A 27,664-nucleotide genomic window follows, 5' to 3' on the forward strand; every position below is an offset into this window, starting at 1 on the left:
GCAAAGAGATCCACGAAATACAGATGTAACTCTGTGAGATGAATTAACAGAACACTAAACAGTTTCTCAGAAAGCTTCTTTCCAGATTTCATCTGAGGATATTTCCTTTTTCACCATAGCCCTCTATGGGCTTCCAAATATCACTTTGCCAATTCCACAAGAACTGTCTTAGCGAAAGGCTTCTTGAGGGGAAAGCTGTAACTCTGTGAGATGATTTCACGGAACACAAAGAAGTTTCTCAGAAAGCTTCTTTCTCTTTGTTATCGGAGGATATTTCCTATGGCCCTATATTCTTCAAAGCGATCCGAAATATCTGTTCTCAGATTCCACAGAAATAAGGCTAGCAAAGAGATCCACGAAACACAGATGTAACTCTGTGAGATGAATTAACAGAACACTTAGCAGTTTCTCAGAAAGCTTCTTATCAGATTTCATCTGAGGATATTTCCTTTTTCACCATAGCCCTCTATGGGCTTCCAAATATCACTTTGCCAATTCCACAAGAACTGTCTTAGCGAAAGGCTTCTTGAGTGGAAAGATGTAACTCTGTGAGATGATTTCAGGGAACACAAAGAAGTATCTCAGAAAGCATCTTTCTCTTTGTTATCGGAGGATATTTCCTTTGGCCCTATAGTCTTCAAAGGGATCCGAAATATCTGTTCTCAGATTCCACAGAAATAATGCTAGCAAAGAGATCCACGAAATGCAGATGTAACTCTGTGAGATGAATTAACAGAACACTAAGCAGTTTCTCAGAAAGCTTCTTTCCAGATTTCATCTGAGGATATTTCCTTTTTCACCATAGCCCTCTATGGGCTTCCAAATATCACTTTGCCAATTCCACAAGAACTGTCTTAGCGAAAGGCTTCTTGAAGGGAAAGCTGTAACTCTGTGAGATCATTTCACAGATCACAAAGAAGTTTCTCAGAAAGCTTCTTTCTCTTTGTTATCGGAGGATATTTCCTATGGCCCTATAGTCTTCAAAGGGATCCGAAATATCTGTTCTCAGATTCCATAGAAACAAGGCTAGCAAAGAGATCCACGAAATACAGATGTAACTCTGTGAGTGGAAGTCACACATCACAGAGGAGTTTCTCAGAAAGCTTCTTTCCAGATTACATCTGAGGATATTTCCTTTTTCACCATAGCCCTCTATGGGCTTCCAAATATCACTTTGCCAATTCCACAAGAACTGTCTTAGCGAAAGGCTTCTTGAAGGGAAAGCTGTAACTCTGTGAGATGATTTCACAGAACACAAAGAAGTTTCTCAGAAAGCTTCTTTCTCTTTGTTATCGGAGGATATTTCCTTTGGCCCTATATTCTTCAAAGGGATCGGATATATCTGTTCTCAGATTCCAAAGAAATAAGGCTAGCAAAGAGATCCACGAAATAAAGATGTAACTCTGTGAGATGAATTAACAGAACACTAAGAAGTTTCTCAGAAAGCTTCTTTCCAGATTTCATCTGAGGATATTTCCTTTTTCACCATAGCCCTCTATGGGCTTCCAAATATCACTTTGCCAATTCCACAAGAACTGTCTTAGCGAAAGGCTTCTTGAGTGGAAAGATGTAACTCTGTGAGATGATTTCAGGGAACACAAAGAAGTATCTCAGAAAGCATCTTTCTCTTTGTTATCGGAGGATATTTCCTTTGGCCCTGTAGTCTTCAAAGGGATCCGAAATATCTGTTCTCAGATTCCACAGAAATAATGCTAGCAAAGAGATCCACGAAATGCAGATGTAACTCAGTGAGATGAATTAACAGAACACTAAGCAGTTTCTCAGAAAGCTTCTTTCCAGATTTCATCTGAGGATATTTCCTTTTTCACCATAGCCCTCTATGGGCTTCCAAATATCACTTTGCCAATTCCACAAGAACTGTCTTAGCGAAAGGCTTCTTGAAGGGAAAGCTGTAACTCTGTGAGATCATTTCACAGATCACAAAGAAGTTTCTCAGAAAGCTTCTTTCTCTTTGTTATCGGAGGATATTTCCTATGGCCCTATAGTCTTCAAAGGGATCCGAAATATCTGTTCTCAGATTCCATAGAAACAAGGCTAGCAAAGAGATCCACGAAATACAGATGTAACTCTGTGAGTGGAAGTCACACATCACAGAGGAGTTTCTCAGAAAGCTTCTTTCCAGATTTCATCTGAGGATATTTCCTTTTTCACCATAGCCCTCTATGGGCTTACAAATATCACTTTGCCAATTCCACAAGAACTGTCTTAGCGAAAGGCTTCTTGAGGGGAAAGCTGTAACTCTGTGAGATGATTTCACAGAACACAAAGAAGTTTCTCAGAAAGCTTCTTTCTCTTTGTTATCGGAGGATATTTCCTTTGGCCCTATAGTCTTCAAAGGGTTCCGAAGTATCCGTTCTCAGATTCCAAAGAAATAAGGCTGGCAAAGAGATCCACGAAATACAGATGTAACTCTGTGAGATGAATTAACAGAACACTAAGCAGTTTCTCAGAAAGCTTCTTTCCAGATTTCATCTGAGGATATTTCCTTTTTCACCATAGCCCTCTATGGGCTTCCAAATATCACTTTGCCAATTCCACAAGAACTGTCTTAGCGAAAGGCTTCTTGAAGGGAAAGCTGTAACTCTGTGAGATGATTTCACAGATCACAAAGAAGTTTCTCAGAAAGCTTCTTTCTCTTTGTTATCGGAGGATATTTCCTATGGCCCTATAGTCTTCAAAGGGATCCGAAATATCTGTTCTCAGATTCCACAGAAACAAGGCTAGCAAAGAGATCCACGAAATACAGATGTAACTCTGTGAGTGGAAGTCACACATCACAGAGGAGTTTCTCAGAAAGCTTCTTTCCAGATTACATCTGAGGATATTTCCTTTTTCACCATAGCCCTCTATGGGCTTCCAAATATCACTTGACCAATTCCACAAGAACTGTCTTAGCGAAAGGCTTCCTGAGGGGAAAGCTGTAACTCTGTGAGATGATTTCACAGAACACAAAGAAGTTTCTCAGAGAGCTTCTTTCTCTTTGTTATCGGAGGATATTTCCTTTGGCCCTATAGTCTTCAAAGGGATCCGAAATATCTGTTCTCAGATTCCACAGAAATAAGGCTAGCAAAGAGGTCCACGAAATTCAGATGTAACTCTGTGAGTGGAAGTCACACATCACAGAGCAGTTTCTCAGAAAGCTTCTTTCCAGATTTCGTCTGAGGATATTTCCTTTTTCACCATAGCCCTCTATGGGCTTCCAAATATCACTTTGCCAATTCCACAAGAACTGTCTTAGCGAAAGGCTTCTTGAGGGGAAAGCTGTAACTCTGTGAGATGATTTCACAGAACACAAAGAAGTTTCTCAGAAAGCTTCTTTCTGTTTGTTATCGGAGGATATTTCCTTTGGCCCTATAGTCTTCAAAGGGATCCGAAATATCTGTTCTCAGATTCCACAGAAATAAGGCTAGCAAAGAGATGCACGAAATACAGATGTAACTCCGTGAGATGAATTAACAGAACACTAAGCAGTTTCTCAGAAAGCTTCTTTCCAGATTTCATCTGAGGATATTTCCTTTTTCACCATAGCCCTCTATGGGCTTCCAAATATCACTTTGCCAATTCCACAAGAACTGTCTTAGCGAAAGACTTCTTGAGGGGAAAGCTGTAACTTTGTGAGATGATTTCACAGAACTCAAAGAAGTTTCTCAGAAAGCTTCTTTCTGTTTGTTATCGGAGGATATTTCCTTTGGCTCTATAGTCTTCAAAGTTTTCCGAAATATCTGTTCTCAGATTCCACAGAAATAAGGCTAGCAAAGAGATCCACGAAATACAGATGTAACTCTGTGAGATGAATTAACAGAACACTAAGCAGTTTCTCAGAAAGCTTCTTTCCAGATTTCATCTGAGGATATTTCCTTTTTCACCATAGCCCTCTATGGGCTTCCAAATATCACTTTGCCAATTCCACAAGAACTGTCTTAGCGAAAGGCTTCTTGAGGGGAAAGCTGTAACTCTGTGAGATGATTTCACAGAACACAAAGAAGTTTCTCAGTAAGCTTCTTTCTCTTTGTTATCGGAGGATATTTCCACTGGCCCTGTAGTCTTTAAAGGGATCCGAAATATCTGTTCTCAGATTCCACAGAAATAAGGCTAGCAAAGAGATCCACGAAATACAGATGTAACTCTGGGAGTGGAAGTCACACATCACAGAGCAGTTTCTCAGAAAGCTTCTTTCCAGATTTCATCTGAGGATATTTCCTTTTTCACCATAGCCCTCTATGGGCTTCCAAATATCACTTGGCCAATTCCACAGGAACTGTCTTAGCGAAAGCCTTCTTGAGGGGAAAGCTGTAACTCTGCGAGATGATTTCACAGAACACAAAGAAGTTTCTCAGAAAGCTTCTTTCTCATTGTTATCGTAGGATATTTCCTTTGGCCCTATAGTCTTCAAAGGGATCCGAAATATCTGTTCTCAGATTCCAAAGAAATAAGGCTAGCAAAGAGACGCACGAAATACAGATGTAAATCTGTGAGATGAATTAACAGAACACTAAACAGTTTTTCAGAAAGCTTCTTTCCAGATTTCATCTGAGGATATTTCCTTTTTCACCATAGCCCTCTATGGGCTTCCAAATATCACTTTGCCAATTCCACAAGAACTGTCTTAGCGAAAGGCTTCTTGAGGGGAAAGCTGTAACTCTGTGAGATGATTTCACAGAACACAAAGAAGTTTCTCAGAAAGCTTCTTTCTGTTTGTTATCGGAGGATATTTCCTTTGGCTCTATAGTCTTCAAAGGGATCCGAAATATCTGTTCTCAGGTTCCACAGAAATAAGGCTAGCAAAGAGATCCACGAAATACAGATGTAACTCTGTGAGATGAATTAACAGAACACTAAGCAGTTTCTCAGAAAGCTTCTTTCCAGATTTCATCTGAGGATATTTCCTTTTTCACCATAGCCCTCTAAGGGCTTCCAAGTATCACTTTGCAAAATCCACAAGAACTGTCTTAGCGAAAGGCTTCTTGAGGTGAAAGCTGTAACTCTGTGAGATGATTTGACAGATCACAAAGAAGTTTCTCAGAAAGCTTCTTTCTCTTTGTTATCGGAGGATATTTCCTTTGGCCCTAGAGTCTTCAAAGGGATCCGAAATATCTCTTCTCAGATTCCACAGAAATAAGGCTAGCAAAGAGATCCACGAAATACAGATGTAACTCTGTGAAATGAATTAACAGAACACTAAGGAGTTTCTCAGAAAGCTTCTTTCCAGATTTCATCTGAGGATATTTCCTTTTTCACCATAGCCCTCTATGGGCTTCCAAATATCACTTTGCCAATTCCACAAGAACTGTCTTAGCGAAAGGCTTCTTGAGGGGAAAGCTGTAACTCTGTGAGATGATTTCACAGAACACAAAGAAGTTTCTCAGAAAGCTTCTTTCTCTTTGTTATCGGAGGATATTTCCTTTGGCCCTATAGTCTTCAAAGGAATCCGAAATATCTGTTCTCAGATTCCAAAGAAATAAGGCTAGCAAAGAGATCCACGAAATACAGATGTAACTCTGTGAGATGTATTAACAGAACACTAAACAGTTTCTCAGAAAGCTTCCTTACAGATTTCATCTGAGGATATTTCCTTTTTCACCATAGCCCTCTATGGGCTTCCAAATATCACTTTGCCAATTCCACAAGAACTGTCTTAGCGAAAGGCTTCTTGAGGGGAAAGCTGTAACTCTGTGAGATGATTTCACAGAACACAAAGAAGTTTCTCACAAAGCTTCTTTCTGTTTGTTATCCGAGGATATTTCCTTTGGCCCTATAGTCTTCAAAGGGATCAGAAATATCTGTTCTCAGATTCCACAGAAATAAGGCTAGCAAAGAGATCCACGAAATACAGATGTAACTCCGTGAGATGAATGAAGAGAACACTAAGCAGTTTCTCAGAAAGCTTCTTTCCAGATTTCATCTGAGGATATTTCCTTTTTCACCATAGACCTGTATGGGCTTCCAAATATCACTTTGCCCATTCCACAAGAACAGTCTTAGCGAAAGGCTTCTTGAGGGGAAAGCTGTAACTCTGTGAGATGATTTCACGGAACACAAAGAAGTTTCTCAGAAAGCTTCTTTCTCTTTGTTATCGGAGGATATTTCCTATGGACCTATATTCTTCAAAGCGATCCGAAATATCTGTTCTCAGATTCCACAGAAATAAGGCTAGCAAAGAGATCCACGAAACACAGATGTAACTCTGTGAGATGAATTAACAGAACACTTAGCAGTTTCTCAGAAAGCTTCTTATCAGATTTCATCTGAGGATATTTCCTTTTTCACCATAGCCCTCTATGGGCTTCCAAATATCACTTTGCCAATTCCACAAGAACTGTCTTAGCGAAAGGCTTCTTGAGTGGAAAGCTGTAACTCTGTGAGATGATTTCAGGGAACACAAAGAAGTATCTCAGAAAGCTTCTTTCTCTTTCTTATCGGAGGATATTTCCTTTGGCCCTATAGTCTTCAAAGGGATCCGAAATATCTGTTCTCAGATTCCACAGAAATAAGGCTAGCAAAGAGATCCACGAAATACAGATGTAACTCTGTGAGATGAATTAACAGAACACTAAGCAGTTTCTCAGAAAGCTTCTTTCCAGATTTCATCTGAGGATATTTCCTTTTTCACCATAGCCCTCTATGGGCTTCCAAATATCACTTTGCCAATTCCACAAGAACTGTTTTAGCGAAAGGCTTCTTGAGGGGAAAGCTGTAACTCTGTGAGATGATTTCACAGATCACAAAGCAGTTTCTCAGAAACCTTCTTTCTATTTGTTATCGGAGGATATTTCCTTTGGCCCTATAGTCTTCAAAGGGATCCGAAATATCTGTTCTCAGATTCCACAGAAATAAGGCTAGCAAAGAGATCCACGAAATCCAGATGTAACTCTGTGAGTGGAAGTAAGACATCACAGAGCAGTTTCTCAGAAAGCTTCTTTCCAGATTTCATCTGAGGATATTTCCTTTTTCACCATAGCCCTCTATGGGCTTCCAAATATCACTTGGCCAATTCCACAAGAACTGTCTTAGCGAAAGGCTTCTTGAGTGGAAAGCTGTAACTCTGTGAGATGATTTCAGGGAACACAAAGAAGTTTCTCAGAAAGCTTCTTTCTCTTTGTTATCGGAGGATATTTCCTTTGGCCCTACAGTCTTCAAAGGGATCCGAAATATCTGTTCTCAGATTCCACAGAAATAAGGCTAGCAAAGAGATGCACAAAATACAGATGTAACTCTGTGAGATGAATTAACAGAACACTAAGCAGTTTCTCAGAAAGCTTCTTTCCAGATTTCATCTGAGGATATTTCCTTTTTCACCATAGCCCTCTATGGGCTTCCAAATATCACTTTGCCAATTCCACAAGAACTGTCTTAGCGAAAGGCTTCTTGAGGGGAAAGCTGTAACTCTGTGAGATGATTTCACAGAACACAAAGAAGTTTCTCAGAAAGCTTCTTTCTGTTTGTTATCGGAGGATATTTCCTTTGGCTCTAGAGTCTTCAAAGGGATCCGAAATATCTGTTGTCAGATTCCACAGAAATAAGGCTAGCAAAGAGATCCACGAAATACAGATGTAACTCTGTGAGATGAATTAACAGAACACTAAGCAGTTTCTCAGAAATATTCTTTCCAGATTTCATCTGAGGATATTTCCTTTTTCACCATAGCCCTCTAACGGCTTCCAAATATCACTTTGCGAATTCCACAAGAACTGTGTTAGCGAAAGGCTTCTTGAGGGTAAAGCTGTAACTCTGTGAAATGATTTCACAGATCACAAAGAAGTTCCTCAGAAAGTTTCTTTCTATTTGTTATCGAGGACATTTCCTTTGGCCCTATAGTCTTCAAAGGGATCCGAAATATCTGTTCTCAGATTCCACAGAAATAAGGCTAGCAAAGAGATCCACGAAATACAGATGTAACTCTGTGACTGGAAGTCACCCATCACAGAGCAGTTTCTCAGAAAGCTTCTTTCCAGATTTCATCTGAGGATATTTCCTTTTTCACCATAGCCCTCTATGGGCTTCCAAATATCGCTTTGCCAATTCCACAAGAACTGTCTTAGCGAAAGGCTTCTTGAGGGGAAAGCTGCAACTCTGTGAGATGATTTCACAGATCACAGAGAAGTTTCTCAGAAAGCTTCTTTCTCTTTGTTATCGGAGGATATTTCCTTTGGCCCTATAGTCTTCAAAGGGATCCGAAATATCTGTTCTCAGATTCCACAGAAATAAGGCTAGCAAAGAGATCCACGAAATACAGATGTAACTCTGTGAGTGGAAGTCACACATCACAGAGGAGTTTCTCAGAAAGCTTCTTTGCAGATTTCATCTGAGGATATTTCCTTTTTCACCATAGCCCTCTATGGGCTTCCAAATATCACTTTGCCAATTCCACAAGAAGTGTCTTAGCGAAAGGCTTCCTGAGGGGAAAGCTGTAACTATGTGAGATGATTTCACAGAACACAAAGAAGTTTCTCAGAAAGCTTCTTTCTCTTTGTTATCGGAGGATATTTCCTTTGGCCCTATAGTCTTCAAAGGGATCCAAAATATCTGTTCTCAGATTCCACAGAAATAAGGCTAGCAAAGAGGACCACGAAATTCAGATGAAACTGTGTGAGTGGAAGTCACACATCACAGAGCAGTTTCTCAGAAAGCTTCTTTCCAGATTTCATGTGAGGATACTTCCTTTTTCACCATAGCCCTCTATGGGCTTCCAAATATCACTTTGCCAATTCCATAAGAACTGTCTTAGCGAAAAGCTTCTTGAGGGGAAAGCTGTAACTCTGTGAGATGATTTCACAGAACACAAAGAAGTTTCTCAGAAAGCTTCTTTCTCTTTGTTATCGGAGGATATTTCCTTTGGCCCTATATTCTTCAAAGGGATCGGAAATATCTGTTCTCAGATTCCAAAGAAATAAGGCTAGCAAAGAGATCCACGAAATAAAGATGTAACTCTGTGAGATGAATTAACAGAACACTAAGAAGTTTCTCAGAAAGCTTCTTTCCAGATTTCATCTGAGGATATTTCCTTTTTCACCATAGCCCTCTATGGGCTTCCAAATATCACTTTGCCAATTCCACAAGAACTGTCTTAGCGCAAGGCTTCCTGAGGGGAAAGCTGTAACTCTGTGAGATGATTTCACAGAACACAAAGAAGTTTCTCAGAAAGCTTCTTTCTCTTTGTTATCGGAGGATATTTCCTTTGGCCCTATAGTCTTCAAAGGGATCGGAAATATCTGTTCTCAGATTCCACAGAAATAAGGCTAGCAAAGAGGTCCACGAAATTCAGATGTAACTCTGTGAGTGGAAGTCACACATAACAGAGCAGTTTCTCAGAAAGCTTCTTTCCAGATTTCATCTGAGGATACTTCCTTTTTCACCATAGCCCTCTATGGGCTTCCAAATATCACTTTGCCAATTCCATAGGAACTATCTTAGCGAAAAGCTTCTTGAGGGGAAAGCTGTAACTCTGTGAGATGATTTCACAGAACACAAAGAAGTTTCTCAGAAAGCTTCTTTCTCTTTGTTATCGGAGGATATTTCCTTTGACCCTATATTCTTCAAAGGGATCCGAAATATCTGTTCTCAGATTCCAAAGAAATAAGGCTAGCAAAAAGATCCACGAAATAAAGATGTAACACTGTGAGATGAATTAACAGAACACTAAGCAGTTTCTCAGAAAGCTTCTTTCCAGATTTCATCTGAGGATATGTCCTTTTTCACCATAGCCCTCTATGGGCTTCCAAATATCACTTTGCCAATTCCACTAGAGCTGTCTTAGCGCAAGGCTTCCTGAGGGGAAAGCTGTAACTCTGTGAGATGATTTCACAGAACACAAAGAAGTTTCTCAGAAAGCTTCTGTCTCTTTGTTATCGGAGGATATTTCCTTTGGCCCTATAGTCTTCAAAGGGATCCGAAATATCTCTTCTCAGATTCCACAGAAATAAGGCTAGCAAAGAGATCCACGAAATACAGATGTAACTCTGTGAGATGAATTTACAGAACACTAAGGAGTTTCTCAGAAAGCTTCTTTCCAGATTTCATCTGAGGATACTTCCTTTTTCACCATAGCCCTCTATGGGCTTCCAAATATCACTTTGCCAATTCCATAAGAACTGTCTTAGCGAAAAGCTTCTTGAGGGGAAAGCTGTAACTCTGTGAGATGATTTCACAGAACACAAAGAAGTTTCTCAGAATGCTTCTTTCTCTTTGTTATCGGAGGATATTTCCTTTGACCCTATATTCTTCAAAGGGATCCGAAATATCTGTTCTCAGATTCCAAAGAAATAAGGCTAGCAAAGAGATCCACGAAATAAAGATGTAACTCTGTGAGATGAATTAACAGAACACTAAGCAGTTTCTCAGAAAGCTTCTTTCCAGATTTCATCTGAGGATATGTCCTTTTTCACCATAGCCCTCTATGGGCTTCCAAATATCACTTTGCCAATTCCACAAGAACTGTCTTAGCGCAAGGCTTCCTGAGGGGAAAGCTGTAACTCTGTGAGATGACTTCACAGAACACAAAGAAGTTTCTCAGAAAGTTTCTTTCTCTTTGTTATCGGAGGATATTTCCTTTGGCCCTATATTCTTCAAAGGGATCCGAAATATCTCTTCTCAGATTCCACAGAAATAAGGCTAGCAAAGAGATCCACGAAATACAGATGTAACTCTGTGAGATGAATTAACAGAACACTAAGCAGTTTCTCAGAAAGCTTCTTTCCAGATTTCATCTGAAGATATTTCCTTTTTCACCATAGCCCTCTATGGGCTTCCAAATATCACTATGCCAAATCCACAAGAACTGTCTTAGCGAAAGGCTTCTTGAGGTGAAAGCTGTAACTCTGTGAGATGATTTCACAGATCACAAAGAAGTTTCTCAAAAAGCTACTTTCTCTTTGTTATCGGAGGATATTTCCTTTGGCCCTATAGTCTTCAAAGGGATCCGAAATATCTCTTCTCAGATTCCACAGAAATAAGGCTAGCAAAGAGATCCACGAAATACATATGTAACTCTGTGAGATGAATTAACAGAACACTAAGCAGTTTCTCAGAAAGCTTCTTTCCAGATTTCATCTGAGGATATTTCCTTTTTCACCATAGCCCTCTATGGGCTTCCAAATATCACTTGGCCAATTCCACAAGAACTGTCTTAGCGAAAGGCTTCTTGAGGGGAAAGCTGTAACTCTGTGAGATGATTTCACGGAACACAAAGAAGTTTCTCAGAAAGCTTCTTTCTCTTTGTTATCGGAGGATATTTCCTATGGACCTATAGTCTTCAAAGGGATCCTAAATATCTGTTCTCAGATTCCACAGAAATAAGGCTATCAAAGAGATCCACGAAACACAGATGTAACTCTGTGAGATGAATTAACAGAACACTTAGCAGTTTCTCAGAAAGCTTCTTATCAGATTTCATCTGAGGATATTTCCTTTTTCACCATAGCCCTCTATGGGCTTCCAAATATCACTTTGCCAATTCCACAAGAACTGTCTTAGCGAAAGGCTTCTTGAGTGGAAAGCTGTAACTCTGTGAGATGATTTCACAGAACACAAAGAAGTTTCTCAGAAAGTTTCTTTCTCTTTGTTATCGGAGGATATTTCCTTTGGCCCTATATTCTTCAAAGGGATCCGAAATATCTCTTCTCAGATTCCACAGAAATAAGGCTAGCAAAGAGATCCACGAAATACAGATGTAACTCTGTGAGATGAATTAACAGAACACTAAGCAGTTTCTCAGAAAGCTTCTTTCCAGATTTCATCTGAAGATATTTCCTTTTTCACCATAGCCCTCTATGGGCTTCCAAATATCACTTTGCCAAATCCACAAGAACTGTCTTAGCGAAAGGCTTCTTGAGGTGAAAGCTGTAACTCTGTGAGATGATTTCACAGATCACAAAGAAGTTTCTCAGAAAGCTTCTTTCTCTTTGTTATCGGAGGATATTTCCTTTGGCCCTATAGTCTTCAAAGGGATCCGAAATATCTCTTCTCAGATTCCACAGAAATAAGGCTAGCAAAGAGATCCACGAAATACAGATGTAACTCTGTGAGATGAATTAACAGAACACTAAGCAGTTTCTCAGAAAGCTTCTTTCCAGATTTCATCTGTGGATATTTCCTTTTTCACCATAGCCCTCTATGGGCTTCCAAATATCACTTGGCCAATTCCACAAGAACTGTCTTAGCGAAAGGCTTCTTGAGGGGAAAGCTGTAACTCTGTGAGATGATTTCACGGAACACAAAGAAGTTTCTCAGAAAGCTTCTTTCTCTTTGTATTGGAGGATATTTCCTATGGACCTATAGTCTTCAAAGGGATCCTAAATATCTGTTCTCAGATTCCACAGAAATAAGGCTATCAAAGAGATCCACGAAACACAGATGTAACTCTGTGAGATGAATTAACAGAACACTTAGCAGTTTCTCAGAAAGCTTCTTATCAGATTTCATCTGAGGATATTTCCTTTTTCACCATAGCCCTCTATGGGCTTCCAAATATCACTTTGCCAATTCCACAAGAACTGTCTTAGCGAAAGGCTTCTTGAGTGGAAAGCTGTAACTCTGTGAGATGATTTCAGGGAACACAAAGAAGTTTCTCAGAAAGCTTCTTTCTCTTTGTTATCGGAGGATATTTCCTTTGGCCCTACAGTCTTCAAAGGGATCCGAAATATCTGTTCTCAGATTCCACAGTAATAAGGCTAGCAAAGAGATGCACGAAATACAGATGTAACTCTCTGAGATGAATTAACAGTACACTAAGCAGTTTCTCAAGAAGCTTCTTTCCAGATTTCATCTGAGGATATTTCCTTTTTCACCATAGCCCTCTATGGGCTTCAAAATATCACTTTGCCAATTCCACAAGAACTGTCTTAGCGAAAGGCTTCTTGAGGGGAAAGCTGTAACTCTGTGAGATGATTTTACAGAACACAAAGAAGTTTCTCAGAAAGCTTCTTTCTGTTTGTTATCGGAGGATATTTCCTTTGGCTCTATCGTCTTCAAAGGGTTCCGAAATATCTGTTCTCAGATTCCACAGAAATAAGGCTAGCAAAGAGATCCACGAAATACAGATGTAACTCTGTGAAATGAATTAACAGAACACTAAGCAGTTTCTCAGAAAGCTTCTTTCCAGCTTTCATCTGAGGATATTTCCTTTTTCACCATAGCCCTCTATGGGCTTCCAAATATCACTTTGCGAATTCCGCAAGAACTGTCTTAGCGAAAGGCTTCTTGAGGGGAAAGCTGTAACTCTGTGAGATGATTTCACAGATCACAAAGAAGTTTCTCAGTAATCTTCTTTCTCTTTTTTATCGGAGGATATTTCCTTTGGCCCTATAGTCTTCAAAGGGATCCGAAATATCTGTTCTCAGATTCCACAGAAATAAGGCTAGCAAAGAGATCCACGAAATACAGATGTAACTCTGTGAGTGGAAGTCACCCATCACAGAGCAGTTTCTCAGAAAGCTTCTTTCCAGATTTCATCTGAGGTTATTTCCTTTTTCACCATAGACCTCTATGGGCTTCAAATATCACTTTGCGAATTCCACAAGAACTGTCTTAGCGAAAGGCTTCTTGAGGGGAAATCTGTAACTCTGTGAGATGATTTCACAGATCTTAAAGAAGTTTCTCAGAAACCTTCTTTCTCTTTGTTATCGGAGGATATTTCCTTTGGCCCTATAGTCTTCAAACGGATCCGAAATATCTGTTCTCAGATTCCACAGAAATAAGGCTAGCAAAGAGATGCACAAAATACAGATGTAACTCTGTGAGATGAATTAACAGAACACTAAGCAGTTTCTCAGAAAGCTTCTTTCCAGATTTCATCTGAGGATATTTCCTTTTTCACCATAGACCTCTATGGGCTTCCAAATATCACTTTGCCAATTCCACAAGAACTGTCTTAGCGAAAGCCTTCTTGAGGGGAAAGCTGTAACTCTGTGAGATGATTTCACAGAACACAAAGAAGTTTCTCAGTAAGCTTCTTTCTCTTTGTTATCGGAGGATATTTCCTTTGGCCCTATTGTCTTCAAAGGGATCCGAAATATCTGTTCTCAGATTCCACAGAAATAAGGCTAGCAAAGAGATGCACGAAATACAGATGTAACTCTGTGAGATGAATTAACAGAACACTAAGCAGTTTCTCAGAAAGCTTCTTTCCAGATTTCATCTGAGGATATTTCCTTTTTCACCATAGCCCTCTATGGGCTTCCAAATATCACTTTGCCAATTCCACAAGAACTGTCTTAGCGAAAGGCTTCTTGAGGGGAAAGCTGTAACTCTGTGAGATGATTTCACAGAACACAAAGAAGTTTCTCAGAAAGCTTCTTTCTCTTTGTTATCGGAGGATATTTCCTTTGACCCTATATTCTTCAAAGGGATCCGAAATATCTGTTCTCAGATTCCAAAGAAATAAGGCTAGCAAAAAGATCCACGAAATAAAGATGTAACACTGTGAGATGAATTAACAGAACACTAAGCAGTTTCTCAGAAAGCTTCTTTCCAGATTTCATCTGAGGATATGTCCTTTTTCACCATAGCCCTCTATGGGCTTCCAAATATCACTTTGCCAATTCCACTAGAGCTGTCTTAGCGCAAGGCTTCCTGAGGGGAAAGCTGTAACTCTGTGAGATGATTTCACAGAACACAAAGAAGTTTCTCAGAAAGCTTCTGTCTCTTTGTTATCGGAGGATATTTCCTTTGGCCCTATAGTCTTCAAAGGGATCCGAAATATCTCTTCTCAGATTCCACAGAAATAAGGCTAGCAAAGAGATCCACGAAATACAGATGTAACTCTGTGAGATGAATTTACAGAACACTAAGGAGTTTCTCAGAAAGCTTCTTTCCAGATTTCATCTGAGGATACTTCCTTTTTCACCATAGCCCTCTATGGGCTTCCAAATATCACTTTGCCAATTCCATAAGAACTGTCTTAGCGAAAAGCTTCTTGAGGGGAAAGCTGTAACTCTGTGAGATGATTTCACAGAACACAAAGAAGTTTCTCAGAATGCTTCTTTCTCTTTGTTATCGGAGGATATTTCCTTTGACCCTATATTCTTCAAAGGGATCCGAAATATCTGTTCTCAGATTCCAAAGAAATAAGGCTAGCAAAGAGATCCACGAAATAAAGATGTAACTCTGTGAGATGAATTAACAGAACACTAAGCAGTTTCTCAGAAAGCTTCTTTCCAGATTTCATCTGAGGATATGTCCTTTTTCACCATAGCCCTCTATGGGCTTCCAAATATCACTTTGCCAATTCCACAAGAACTGTCTTAGCGCAAGGCTTCCTGAGGGGAAAGCTGTAACTCTGTGAGATGACTTCACAGAACACAAAGAAGTTTCTCAGAAAGTTTCTTTCTCTTTGTTATCGGAGGATATTTCCTTTGGCCCTATATTCTTCAAAGGGATCCGAAATATCTCTTCTCAGATTCCACAGAAATAAGGCTAGCAAAGAGATCCACGAAATACAGATGTAACTCTGTGAGATGAATTAACAGAACACTAAGCAGTTTCTCAGAAAGCTTCTTTCCAGATTTCATCTGAAGATATTTCCTTTTTCACCATAGCCCTCTATGGGCTTCCAAATATCACTATGCCAAATCCACAAGAACTGTCTTAGCGAAAGGCTTCTTGAGGTGAAAGCTGTAACTCTGTGAGATGATTTCACAGATCACAAAGAAGTTTCTCAAAAAGCTACTTTCTCTTTGTTATCGGAGGATATTTCCTTTGGCCCTATAGTCTTCAAAGGGATCCGAAATATCTCTTCTCAGATTCCACAGAAATAAGGCTAGCAAAGAGATCCACGAAATACATATGTAACTCTGTGAGATGAATTAACAGAACACTAAGCAGTTTCTCAGAAAGCTTCTTTCCAGATTTCATCTGAGGATATTTCCTTTTTCACCATAGCCCTCTATGGGCTTCCAAATATCACTTGGCCAATTCCACAAGAACTGTCTTAGCGAAAGGCTTCTTGAGGGGAAAGCTGTAACTCTGTGAGATGATTTCACGGAACACAAAGAAGTTTCTCAGAAAGCTTCTTTCTCTTTGTTATCGGAGGATATTTCCTATGGACCTATAGTCTTCAAAGGGATCCTAAATATCTGTTCTCAGATTCCACAGAAATAAGGCTATCAAAGAGATCCACGAAACACAGATGTAACTCTGTGAGATGAATTAACAGAACACTTAGCAGTTTCTCAGAAAGCTTCTTATCAGATTTCATCTGAGGATATTTCCTTTTTCACCATAGCCCTCTATGGGCTTCCAAATATCACTTTGCCAATTCCACAAGAACTGTCTTAGCGAAAGGCTTCTTGAGTGGAAAGCTGTAACTCTGTGAGATGATTTCACAGAACACAAAGAAGTTTCTCAGAAAGTTTCTTTCTCTTTGTTATCGGAGGATATTTCCTTTGGCCCTATATTCTTCAAAGGGATCCGAAATATCTCTTCTCAGATTCCACAGAAATAAGGCTAGCAAAGAGATCCACGAAATACAGATGTAACTCTGTGAGATGAATTAACAGAACACTAAGCAGTTTCTCAGAAAGCTTCTTTCCAGATTTCATCTGAAGATATTTCCTTTTTCACCATAGCCCTCTATGGGCTTCCAAATATCACTTTGCCAAATCCACAAGAACTGTCTTAGCGAAAGGCTTCTTGAGGTGAAAGCTGTAACTCTGTGAGATGATTTCACAGATCACAAAGAAGTTTCTCAGAAAGCTTCTTTCTCTTTGTTATCGGAGGATATTTCCTTTGGCCCTATAGTCTTCAAAGGGATCCGAAATATCTCTTCTCAGATTCCACAGAAATAAGGCTAGCAAAGAGATCCACGAAATACAGATGTAACTCTGTGAGATGAATTAACAGAACACTAAGCAGTTTCTCAGAAAGCTTCTTTCCAGATTTCATCTGTGGATATTTCCTTTTTCACCATAGCCCTCTATGGGCTTCCAAATATCACTTGGCCAATTCCACAAGAACTGTCTTAGCGAAAGGCTTCTTGAGGGGAAAGCTGTAACTCTGTGAGATGATTTCACGGAACACAAAGAAGTTTCTCAGAAAGCTTCTTTCTCTTTGTATTGGAGGATATTTCCTATGGACCTATAGTCTTCAAAGGGATCCTAAATATCTGTTCTCAGATTCCACAGAAATAAGGCTATCAAAGAGATCCACGAAACACAGATGTAACTCTGTGAGATGAATTAACAGAACACTTAGCAGTTTCTCAGAAAGCTTCTTATCAGATTTCATCTGAGGATATTTCCTTTTTCACCATAGCCCTCTATGGGCTTCCAAATATCACTTTGCCAATTCCACAAGAACTGTCTTAGCGAAAGGCTTCTTGAGTGGAAAGCTGTAACTCTGTGAGATGATTTCAGGGAACACAAAGAAGTTTCTCAGAAAGCTTCTTTCTCTTTGTTATCGGAGGATATTTCCTTTGGCCCTACAGTCTTCAAAGGGATCCGAAATATCTGTTCTCAGATTCCACAGTAATAAGGCTAGCAAAGAGATGCACGAAATACAGATGTAACTCTCTGAGATGAATTAACAGTACACTAAGCAGTTTCTCAAGAAGCTTCTTTCCAGATTTCATCTGAGGATATTTCCTTTTTCACCATAGCCCTCTATGGGCTTCAAAATATCACTTTGCCAATTCCACAAGAACTGTCTTAGCGAAAGGCTTCTTGAGGGGAAAGCTGTAACTCTGTGAGATGATTTTACAGAACACAAAGAAGTTTCTCAGAAAGCTTCTTTCTGTTTGTTATCGGAGGATATTTCCTTTGGCTCTATCGTCTTCAAAGGGTTCCGAAATATCTGTTCTCAGATTCCACAGAAATAAGGCTAGCAAAGAGATCCACGAAATACAGATGTAACTCTGTGAAATGAATTAACAGAACACTAAGCAGTTTCTCAGAAAGCTTCTTTCCAGCTTTCATCTGAGGATATTTCCTTTTTCACCATAGCCCTCTATGGGCTTCCAAATATCACTTTGCGAATTCCGCAAGAACTGTCTTAGCGAAAGGCTTCTTGAGGGGAAAGCTGTAACTCTGTGAGATGATTTCACAGATCACAAAGAAGTTTCTCAGTAATCTTCTTTCTCTTTTTTATCGGAGGATATTTCCTTTGGCCCTATAGTCTTCAAAGGGATCCGAAATATCTGTTCTCAGATTCCACAGAAATAAGGCTAGCAAAGAGATCCACGAAATACAGATGTAACTCTGTGAGTGGAAGTCACCCATCACAGAGCAGTTTCTCAGAAAGCTTCTTTCCAGATTTCATCTGAGGTTATTTCCTTTTTCACCATAGACCTCTATGGGCTTCAAATATCACTTTGCGAATTCCACAAGAACTGTCTTAGCGAAAGGCTTCTTGAGGGGAAATCTGTAACTCTGTGAGATGATTTCACAGATCTTAAAGAAGTTTCTCAGAAACCTTCTTTCTCTTTGTTATCGGAGGATATTTCCTTTGGCCCTATAGTCTTCAAACGGATCCGAAATATCTGTTCTCAGATTCCACAGAAATAAGGCTAGCAAAGAGATGCACAAAATACAGATGTAACTCTGTGAGATGAATTAACAGAACACTAAGCAGTTTCTCAGAAAGCTTCTTTCCAGATTTCATCTGAGGATATTTCCTTTTTCACCATAGACCTCTATGGGCTTCCAAATATCACTTTGCCAATTCCACAAGAACTGTCTTAGCGAAAGCCTTCTTGAGGGGAAAGCTGTAACTCTGTGAGATGATTTCACAGAACACAAAGAAGTTTCTCAGTAAGCTTCTTTCTCTTTGTTATCGGAGGATATTTCCTTTGGCCCTATTGTCTTCAAAGGGATCCGAAATATCTGTTCTCAGATTCCACAGAAATAAGGCTAGCAAAGAGATGCACGAAATACAGATGTAACTCTGTGAGATGAATTAACAGAACACTAAGCAGTTTCTCAGAAAGCTTCTTTCCAGATTTCATCTGAGGATATTTCCTTTTTCACCATAGCCCTCTATGGGCTTCCAAATATCACTTTGCCAATTCCACAAGAACTGTCTTAGCGAAAGGCTTCTTGAGGGGAAAGCTGTAACTCTGTGAGATGATTTCACAGAACACAAAGAAGTTTCTCAGAAAGCTTCTTTCTCTTTGTTATCGGAGGATATTTCCTTTGGCCCTATAGTCTTCAAAGGAATCCGAAATATCTGTTCTCAGATTCCAAAGAAATAAGGCTAGCAAAGAGATCCACGAAATACAGATGTAACTCTGTGAGATGAATTAACAGAACACTAAACAGTTTCTCAGAAAGCTTCTTTCCAGATTTCATCTGAGGATATTTTTTTTTTCACCATAGCCCTCTATGGGCTTCCAAATATCACTTTGCCAATTCCACAAAAACTGTCTTAGCGAAAGGCTTCTTGAGGGGAAAGCTGTAACTCTGTGAGATGATTTCACGGAACACAAAGAAGTTTCTCAGAAAGCTTCTTTCTCTTTGTTATCGGAGGATATTTCCTATGGCCCTATATTCTTCAAAGCGATCCGAAATATCTGTTCTCAGATTCCACAGAAATAAGGCTAGCAAAGAGATCCACGAAACACAGATGTAACTCTGTGAGATGAATTAACAGAAAACTTAGCAGTTTCTCAGAAAGCTTCTTATCAGATTTCATCTGAGGATATTTCCTTTTTCACCATAGCCCTCTATGGGCTTACAAATATCACTTTGCCAATTCCACAAGAACTGTCTTAGCGAAAGGCTTCTTGAGTGGAAAGCTGTAACTCTGTGAGATGATTTCAGGGAACACAAAGAAGTATCTCAGAAAGCATCTTTCTCTTTGTTATCGGAGGATATTTCCTTTGGCCCTATAGTCTTCAAAGGGATCCGAAATATCTGTTCTCAGATTCCACAGAAATAATGCTAGCAAAGAGATCCACGAAATGCAGATGTAACTCTGTGAGATGAATTAACAGAACACTAAGCAGTTTCTCAGAAAGCTTCTTTCCAGATTTCATCTGAGGATATTTCCTTTTTCACCATAGCCCTCTATGGGCTTCCAAATATCACTTTGCCAATTCCACAAGAACAGTTTTAGCGAAATGCTTCTTGAGGGGAAAGCTGTAACTCTGTGAGATGATTTCACAGATCACAAAGAAGTTTCTCAGAAAGCTTCTTTCTATTTGTTATCGGAGGATATTTCCTTTGGCCCTATAGTCTTCAAAGGGATCCGAAATATCTGTTCTCAGATTCCACAGAAATAAGGCTAGCAGAGAGATCCACGAAATCCAGATGTAACTCTGTGAGTGGAAGTCACACATCACAGAGCAGTTTCTCAGAAAGCTTCTTTCCAGATTTCATCTGAGGATATTTCATTTTTCACCATAGCCCTCTATGGGCTTACAAATATCACTTTGCCAATTCCACAAGAACTGTCTTAGCGAAAGGCTTCTTGAGGGGAAAGCTGTAACTCTGTGAGATGATTTCACAGAACACAAAGAAGTTTCTCAGAAAGCTTCTTTCTCTTTGTTATCGGAGGATATTTCCTTTGGCCCTATAGTCTTCAAAGGGTTCCGAAGTATCCGTTCTCAGATTCCAAAGAAATAAGGCTAGCAAAGAGATCCACGAAATACAGATGTAACTCTGTGAGATGAATTAACAGAACACTAAGCAGTTTCTCAGAAAGCTTCTTTCCAGATTTCATCTGAGGATATTTCCTTTTTCACCATAGCCCTCTATGGGCTTCCAAATATCACTTTGCCAATTCCACAAGAACTGTCTTAGCGAAAGGCTTCTTGAAGGGAAAGCTGTAACTCTGTGAGATGATTTCACAGATCACAAAGAAGTTTCTCAGAAAGCTTCTTTCTCTTTGTTATCGGAGGATATGTCCTATGGCCCTATAGTCTTCAAAGGGATCCGAAATATCTGTTCTCAGATTCCACAGAAACAAGGCTAGCAAAGAGATCCACGAAATACAGATGTAACTCTGTGAGTGGAAGTCACACATCACAGAGGAGTTTCTCAGAAAGCTTCTTTCCAGATTACATCTGAGGATATTTCCTTTTTCACCATAGCCCTCTATGGGCTTCCAAATATCACTTGACCAATTCCACAAGAACTGTCTTAGCGAAAGGCTTCCTGAGGGGAAAGCTGTAACTCTGTGAGATGATTTCACAGAACACAAAGAAGTTTCTCAGAGAGCTTCTTTCTCTTTGTTATCGCAGGATATTTCCTTTGGCCCTATAGTCTTCAAAGGGATCCGAAATATCTGTTCTCAGATTCCACAGAAATAAGGCTAGCAAAGAGGTCCACGAAATTCAGATGTAACTCTGTGAGTGGAAGTCACACATCACAGAGCAGTTTCTCAGAAAGCTTCTTTCCAGATTTCGTCTGAGGATATTTCCTTTTTCACCATAGCCCTCTATGGGCTTCCAAATATCACTTTGCCAATTCCACAAGAACTGTCTTAGCGAAAGGCTTCTTGAGGGGAAAGCTGTAACTCTGTGAGATGATTTCACAGAACACAAAGAAGTTTCTCAGAAAGCTTCTTTCTCTTTGTTATCGGAGGATATTTCCTTTGGCCCTATAGTCTTCAAAGGGATCCGAAATATCTGTTCTCAGATTCCACAGAAATAAGGCTAGCAAAGAGATCCACGAAATACAGATGTAACTCCGTGAGATGAATTAACAGAACACTAAGCAGTTTCTCAGAAAGCTTCTTTCCAGATTTCATCTGAGGATATTTCCTTTTTCACCATAGCCCTCTATGGGCTTCCAAATATCACTTTGCCAATTCCACAAGAACTGTCTTAGCGAAAGACTTCTTGAGGGGAAAGCTGTAACTTTGTGAGATGATTTCACAGAACTCAAAGAAGTTTCTCAGAAAGCTTCTTTCTGTTTGTTATCGGAGGATATTTCCTTTGGCTCTATAGTCTTCAAAGTTTTCCGAAATATCTGTTCTCAGATTCCACAGAAATAAGGCTAGCAAAGAGATCCACGAAATACAGATGTAACTCTGTGAGATGAATTAACAGAACACTAAGCAGTTTCTCAGAAAGCTTCTTTCCAGATTTCATCTGAGGATATTTCCTTTTTCACCATAGCCCTCTATGGGCTTCCAAATATCACTTTGCCAATTCCACAAGAACTGTCTTAGCGAAAGGCTTCTTGAGGGGAAAGCTGTAACTCTGTGAGATGATTTCACAGAACACAAAGAAGTTTCTCAGTAAGCTTCTTTCTCTTTGTTATCGGAGGATATTTCCTTTGTCCCTATAGTCTTTAAAGAGATCCGAAATATCTGCTCTCAGATTCCACAGAAATAAGACTAGCAAAGAGATCCACGAAATACAGATGTAACTCTGGGAGTGGAAGTCACACATCACAGAGCAGTTTCTCAGAAAGCTTCTTTCCAGATTTCATCTGAGGATATTTCCTTTTTCACCATAGCCCTCTATGGGCTTCCAAATATCACTTGGCCAATTCCACAAGAACTGTCTTAGCGAAAGCCTTCTTGAGGGGAAAGCTGTAACTCTGCGAGATGATTTCACAGAACACAAAGAAGTTTCTCAGAAAGCTTCTTTCTCATTGTTATCGTAGGATATTTCCTTTGGCCCTATAGTCTTCAAAGGGATCCGAAATATCTGTTCTCAGATTCCAAAGAAATAAGGCTAGCAAAGAGACGCACGAAATACAGATGTAAATCTGTGAGATGAATTAACAGAACACTAAACAGTTTTTCAGAAAGCTTCTTTCCAGATTTCATCTGAGGATATTTCCTTTTTCACCATAGCCCTCTATGGGCTTCCAAATATCACTTTGCCAATTCCACAAGAACTGTCTTAGCGAAAGGCTTCTTGAGGGGAAAGCTGTAACTCTGTGAGATGATTTCACAGAACACAAAGAAGTTTCTCAGAAAGCTTCTTTCTGTTTGTTATCGGAGGATATTTCCTTTGGCTCTATAGTCTTCAAAGGGATCCGAAATATCTGTTCTCAGGTTCCACAGAAATAAGGCTAGCAAAGAGATCCACGAAATACAGATGTAACTCTGTGAGATGAATTAACAGAACACTAAGCAGTTTCTCAGAAAGCTTCTTTCCAGATTTCATCTGAGGATATTTCCTTTTTCACCGTAGCCCTCTATGGGCTTCCAAGTATCACTTTGCAAAATCCACAAGAACTGTCTTAGCGAAAGGCTTCTTGAGGTGAAAGCTGTAACTCTGTGAGATGATTTGACAGATCACAAAGAAGTTTCTCAGAAAGCTTCTTTCTCTTTGTTATCGGAGGATATTTCCTTTGGCCCTAGAGTCTTCAAAGGGATCCGAAATATCTCTTCTCAGATTCCACAGAAATAAGGCTAGCAAAGAGATCCACGAAATACAGATGTAACTCTGTGAGATGAATTAACAGAACACTAAGGAGTTTCTCAGAAAGCTTCTTTCCAGATTTCATCTGAGGATATTTCCTTTTTCACCATAGCCCTCTATGGGCTTCCAAATATCACTTTGCCAATTCCAAAAGAACTGTCTTAGCGAAAGGCTTCTTGAGGGGAAAGCTGTAACTCTGTGAGATGATTTCACAGAACACAAAGAAGTTTCTCAGAAAGCTTCTTTCTCTTTGTTGTCGGAGGATATTTCCTTTGGCCCTATAGTCTTCAAAGGAATCTGAAATATCTATTCTCAGATTCCACAGAAATAAGGCTAGCAAAGAGATCCACGAAATACAGATGTAACTCTGTGAGATGAATTAACAGAACACTAAACAGTTTCTCAGAAAGCTTCTTTCCAGATTTCATCTGAGGATATTTCCTTTTTCACCATAGCCCTCTATGAGCTTCCAAATATCACTTTGCCAATTCCACAAGAACTGTCTTAGCGAAAGGCTTCTTGAGGGGAAAGCTGTAACTCTGTGAGATGATTTCACAGAACACAAAGAAGTTTCTCACAAAGCTTCTTTCTGTTTGTTATCCGAGGATATTTCCTTTGGCCATATAGTCGTCAAAGGGATCCGAAATATCTGTTCTCAGATTCCACAGAAATAAGGCTAGCAAAGAGATCCACGAAATCCAGATGTAACTCTGTGAGTGGAAGTAAGACATCACAGAGCAGTTTCTCAGAAAGCTTCTTTCCAGATTTCATCTGAGGATATTTCCTTTTTCACCATAGCCCTCTATGGGCTTCCAAATATCACTTGGCCAATTCCACAAGAAGTGTCTTAGCGAAAGGCTTCTTGAGTGGAAAGCTGTAACTCTGTGAGATGATTTCACAGAACGCAAAGAAGTTTCTCAGAAAGCTTCTTTCTCTTTGTTATCGGAGGATATTTCCTTTGACCCTATATTCTTCAAAGGGATCCGAAATATCTGTTCTCAGATTCCAAAGAAATAAGGCTAGCAAAGAGATCCACGAAATAAAGATGTAACACTGTGAGATGAATTAACAGAACACTAAGCAGTTTCTCAGAAAGCTTCTTTCCAGATTTCATCTGAGGATATGTCCTTTTTCACCATAGCCCTCTATGGGCTTCCAAATATCACTTTGCCAATTCCACAAGAACTGTCTTAGCGCAAGGCTTCCTGAGGGGAAAGCTGTAACTCTGTGAGATGATTTCACAGAACACAAAGAAGTTTCTCAGAAAGCTTCTTTCTCTTTGTTATCGGAGGATATTTCCTTTGGCCCTATAGTCTTCAAAGGGATCCGAAATATCTCTTCTCAGATTCCACAGAAATAAGGCTAGCAAAGAGATCCACGAAATACAGATGTAACTCTGTGAGATGAATTAACAGAACACTAAGCAGTTTCTCAGAAAGCTTCTTTCCAGATTTCATCTGAGGATACTTCCTTTTTCACCATAGCCCTCTATGGGCTTCCAAATATCACTTTGCCAATTCCATAAGAACTGTCTTAGCGAAAAGCTTCTTGAGGGGAAAGCTGTAACTCTGTGAGATGATTTCACAGAACACAAAGAAGTTTCTCAGAAAGCTTCTTTCTCTTTGTTATCGGAGGATATTTCCTTTGACCCTATATTCTTCAAAGGGATCCGAAATATCTCTTCTCAGATTCCACAGAAATAAGGCTAGCAAAGAGATCCACGAAATACATATGTAACTCTGTGAGATGAATTAACAGAACACTAAGCAGTTTCTCAGAAAGCTTCTTTCCAGATTTCATCTGAGGATATTTCCTTTTTCACCATAGCCCTCTATGGGCTTCCAAATATCACTTGGCCAATTCCACAAGAACTGTCTTAGCGAAAGGCTTCTTGAGGGGAAAGCTGTAACTCTGTGAGATGATTTCACGGAACACAAAGAAGTTTCTCAGAAAGCTTCTTTCTCTTTGTTATCGGAGGATATTTCCTATGGACCTATAGTCTTCAAAGGGATCCTAAATATCTGTTCTCAGATTCCACAGAAATAAGGCTATCAAAGAGATCCACGAAACACAGATGTAACTCTGTGAGATGAATTAACAGAACACTTAGCAGTTTCTCAGAAAGCTTCTTATCAGATTTCATCTGAGGATATTTCCTTTTTCACCATAGCCCTCTATGGGCTTCCAAATATCACTTTGCCAATTCCACAAGAACTGTCTTAGCGAAAGGCTTCTTGAGTGGAAAGCTGTAACTCTGTGAGATGATTTCACAGAACACAAAGAAGTTTCTCAGAAAGTTTCTTTCTCTTTGTTATCGGAGGATATTTCCTTTGGCCCTATATTCTTCAAAGGGATCCGAAATATCTCTTCTCAGATTCCACAGAAATAAGGCTAGCAAAGAGATCCACGAAATACAGATGTAACTCTGTGAGATGAATTAACAGAACACTAAGCAGTTTCTCAGAAAGCTTCTTTCCAGATTTCATCTGAAGATATTTCCTTTTTCACCATAGCCCTCTATGGGCTTCCAAATATCACTTTGCTAAATCCCCAAGAACTGTCTTAGCGAAAGGCTTCTTGAGGTGAAAGCTGTAACTCTGTGAGATGATTTCACAGATCACAAAGAAGTTTCTCAGAAAGCTTCTTTCTCTTTTTTATCGGAGGATATTTCCTTTGGCCCTATAGTCTTCAAAGGGATCCGAAATATCTCTTCTCAGATTCCACAGAAATAAGGCTAGCAAAGAGATCCACGAAATACAGATGTAACTCTGTGAGATGAATTAACAGAACACTAAGCAGTTTCTCAGAAAGCTTCTTTCCAGATTTCATCTGAGGATATTTCCTTTTTCACCATAGCCCTCTATGGGCTTCCAAATATCACTTGGCCAATTCCACAAGAACTGTCTTAGCGAAAGGCTTCTTGAGGGGAAAGCTGTAACTCTGTGAGATGATTTCACGGAACACAAAGAAGTTTCTCAGAAAGCTTCTTTCTCTTTGTTATCGGAGGATATTTCCTATGGACCTATAGTCTTCAAAGGGATCCTAAATATCTGTTCTCAGATTCCACAGAAATAAGGCTATCAAAGAGATCCACGAAACACAGATGTAACTCTGTGAGATGAATTAACAGAACACTTAGCAGTTTCTCAGAAAGCTTCTTATCAGATTTCATCTGAGGATATTTCCTTTTTCACCATAGCCCTCTATGGGCTTCCAAATATCACTTTGCCAATTCCACAAGAACTGTCTTAGCGAAAGGCTTCTTGAGTGGAAAGCTGTAACTCTGTGAGATGATTTCAGGGAACACAAAGAAGTTTCTCAGAAAGCTTCTTTCTCTTTGTTATCGGAGGATATTTCCTTTGGCCCTACAGTCTTCAAAGGGATCCGAAATATCTGTTCTCAGATTCCACAGTAATAAGGCTAGCAAAGAGATGCACGAAATACAGATGTAACTCTCTGAGATGAATTAACAGTACACTAAGCAGTTTCTCAAGAAGCTTCTTTCCAGATTTCATCTGAGGATATTTCCTTTTTCACCATAGCCCTCTATGGGCTTCAAAATATCACTTTGCCAATTCCACAAGAACTGTCTTAGCGAAAGGCTTCTTGAGGGGAAAGCTGTAACTCTGTGAGATGATTTTACAGAACACAAAGAAGTTTCTCAGAAAGCTTCTTTCTGTTTGTTATCGGAGGATATTTCCTTTGGCTCTATCGTCTTCAAAGGGTTCTGAAATATCTGTTCTCAGATTCCACAGAAATAAGGCTAGCAAAGAGATCCACGAAATACAGATGTAACTCTGTGAAATGAATTAACAGAACACTAAGCAGTTTCTCAGAAAGCTTCTTTCCAGATTTCATCTGAGGATATTTCCTTTTTCACCATAGCCCTCTATGGGCTTCCAAATATCACTTTGCCAATTCCGCAAGAACTGTCTTAGCGAAAGGCTTCTTGAGGGGAAAGCTGTAACTCTGTGAGATGATTTCACAGATCACAAAGAAGTTTCTCAGTAATCTTCTTTCTCTTTTTTATCGGAGGATATTTCCTTTGGCCCTATAGTCTTCAAAGGGATCCGAAATATCTGTTCTCAGATTCCACAGAAATAAGGCTAGCAAAGAGATCCACGAAATACAGATGTAACTCTGTGAGTGGAAGTCACCCATCACAGAGCAGTTTCTCAGAAAGCTTCTTTCCAGATTTCATCTGAGGATATTTCCTTTTTCACCATAGACCTCTATGGGCTTCAAATATCACTTTGCCAATTCCACAAGAACTGTCTTAGCGAAAGGCTTCTTGAGGGGAAATCTGTAACTCTGTGAGATGATTTCACAGATCACAAA

This window comes from Macaca fascicularis, chromosome X (assembly GCF_037993035.2).
Source record: "Macaca fascicularis isolate 582-1 chromosome X, T2T-MFA8v1.1".
In the NCBI taxonomy this organism is placed as follows: Eukaryota; Metazoa; Chordata; class Mammalia; order Primates; family Cercopithecidae; genus Macaca; species Macaca fascicularis.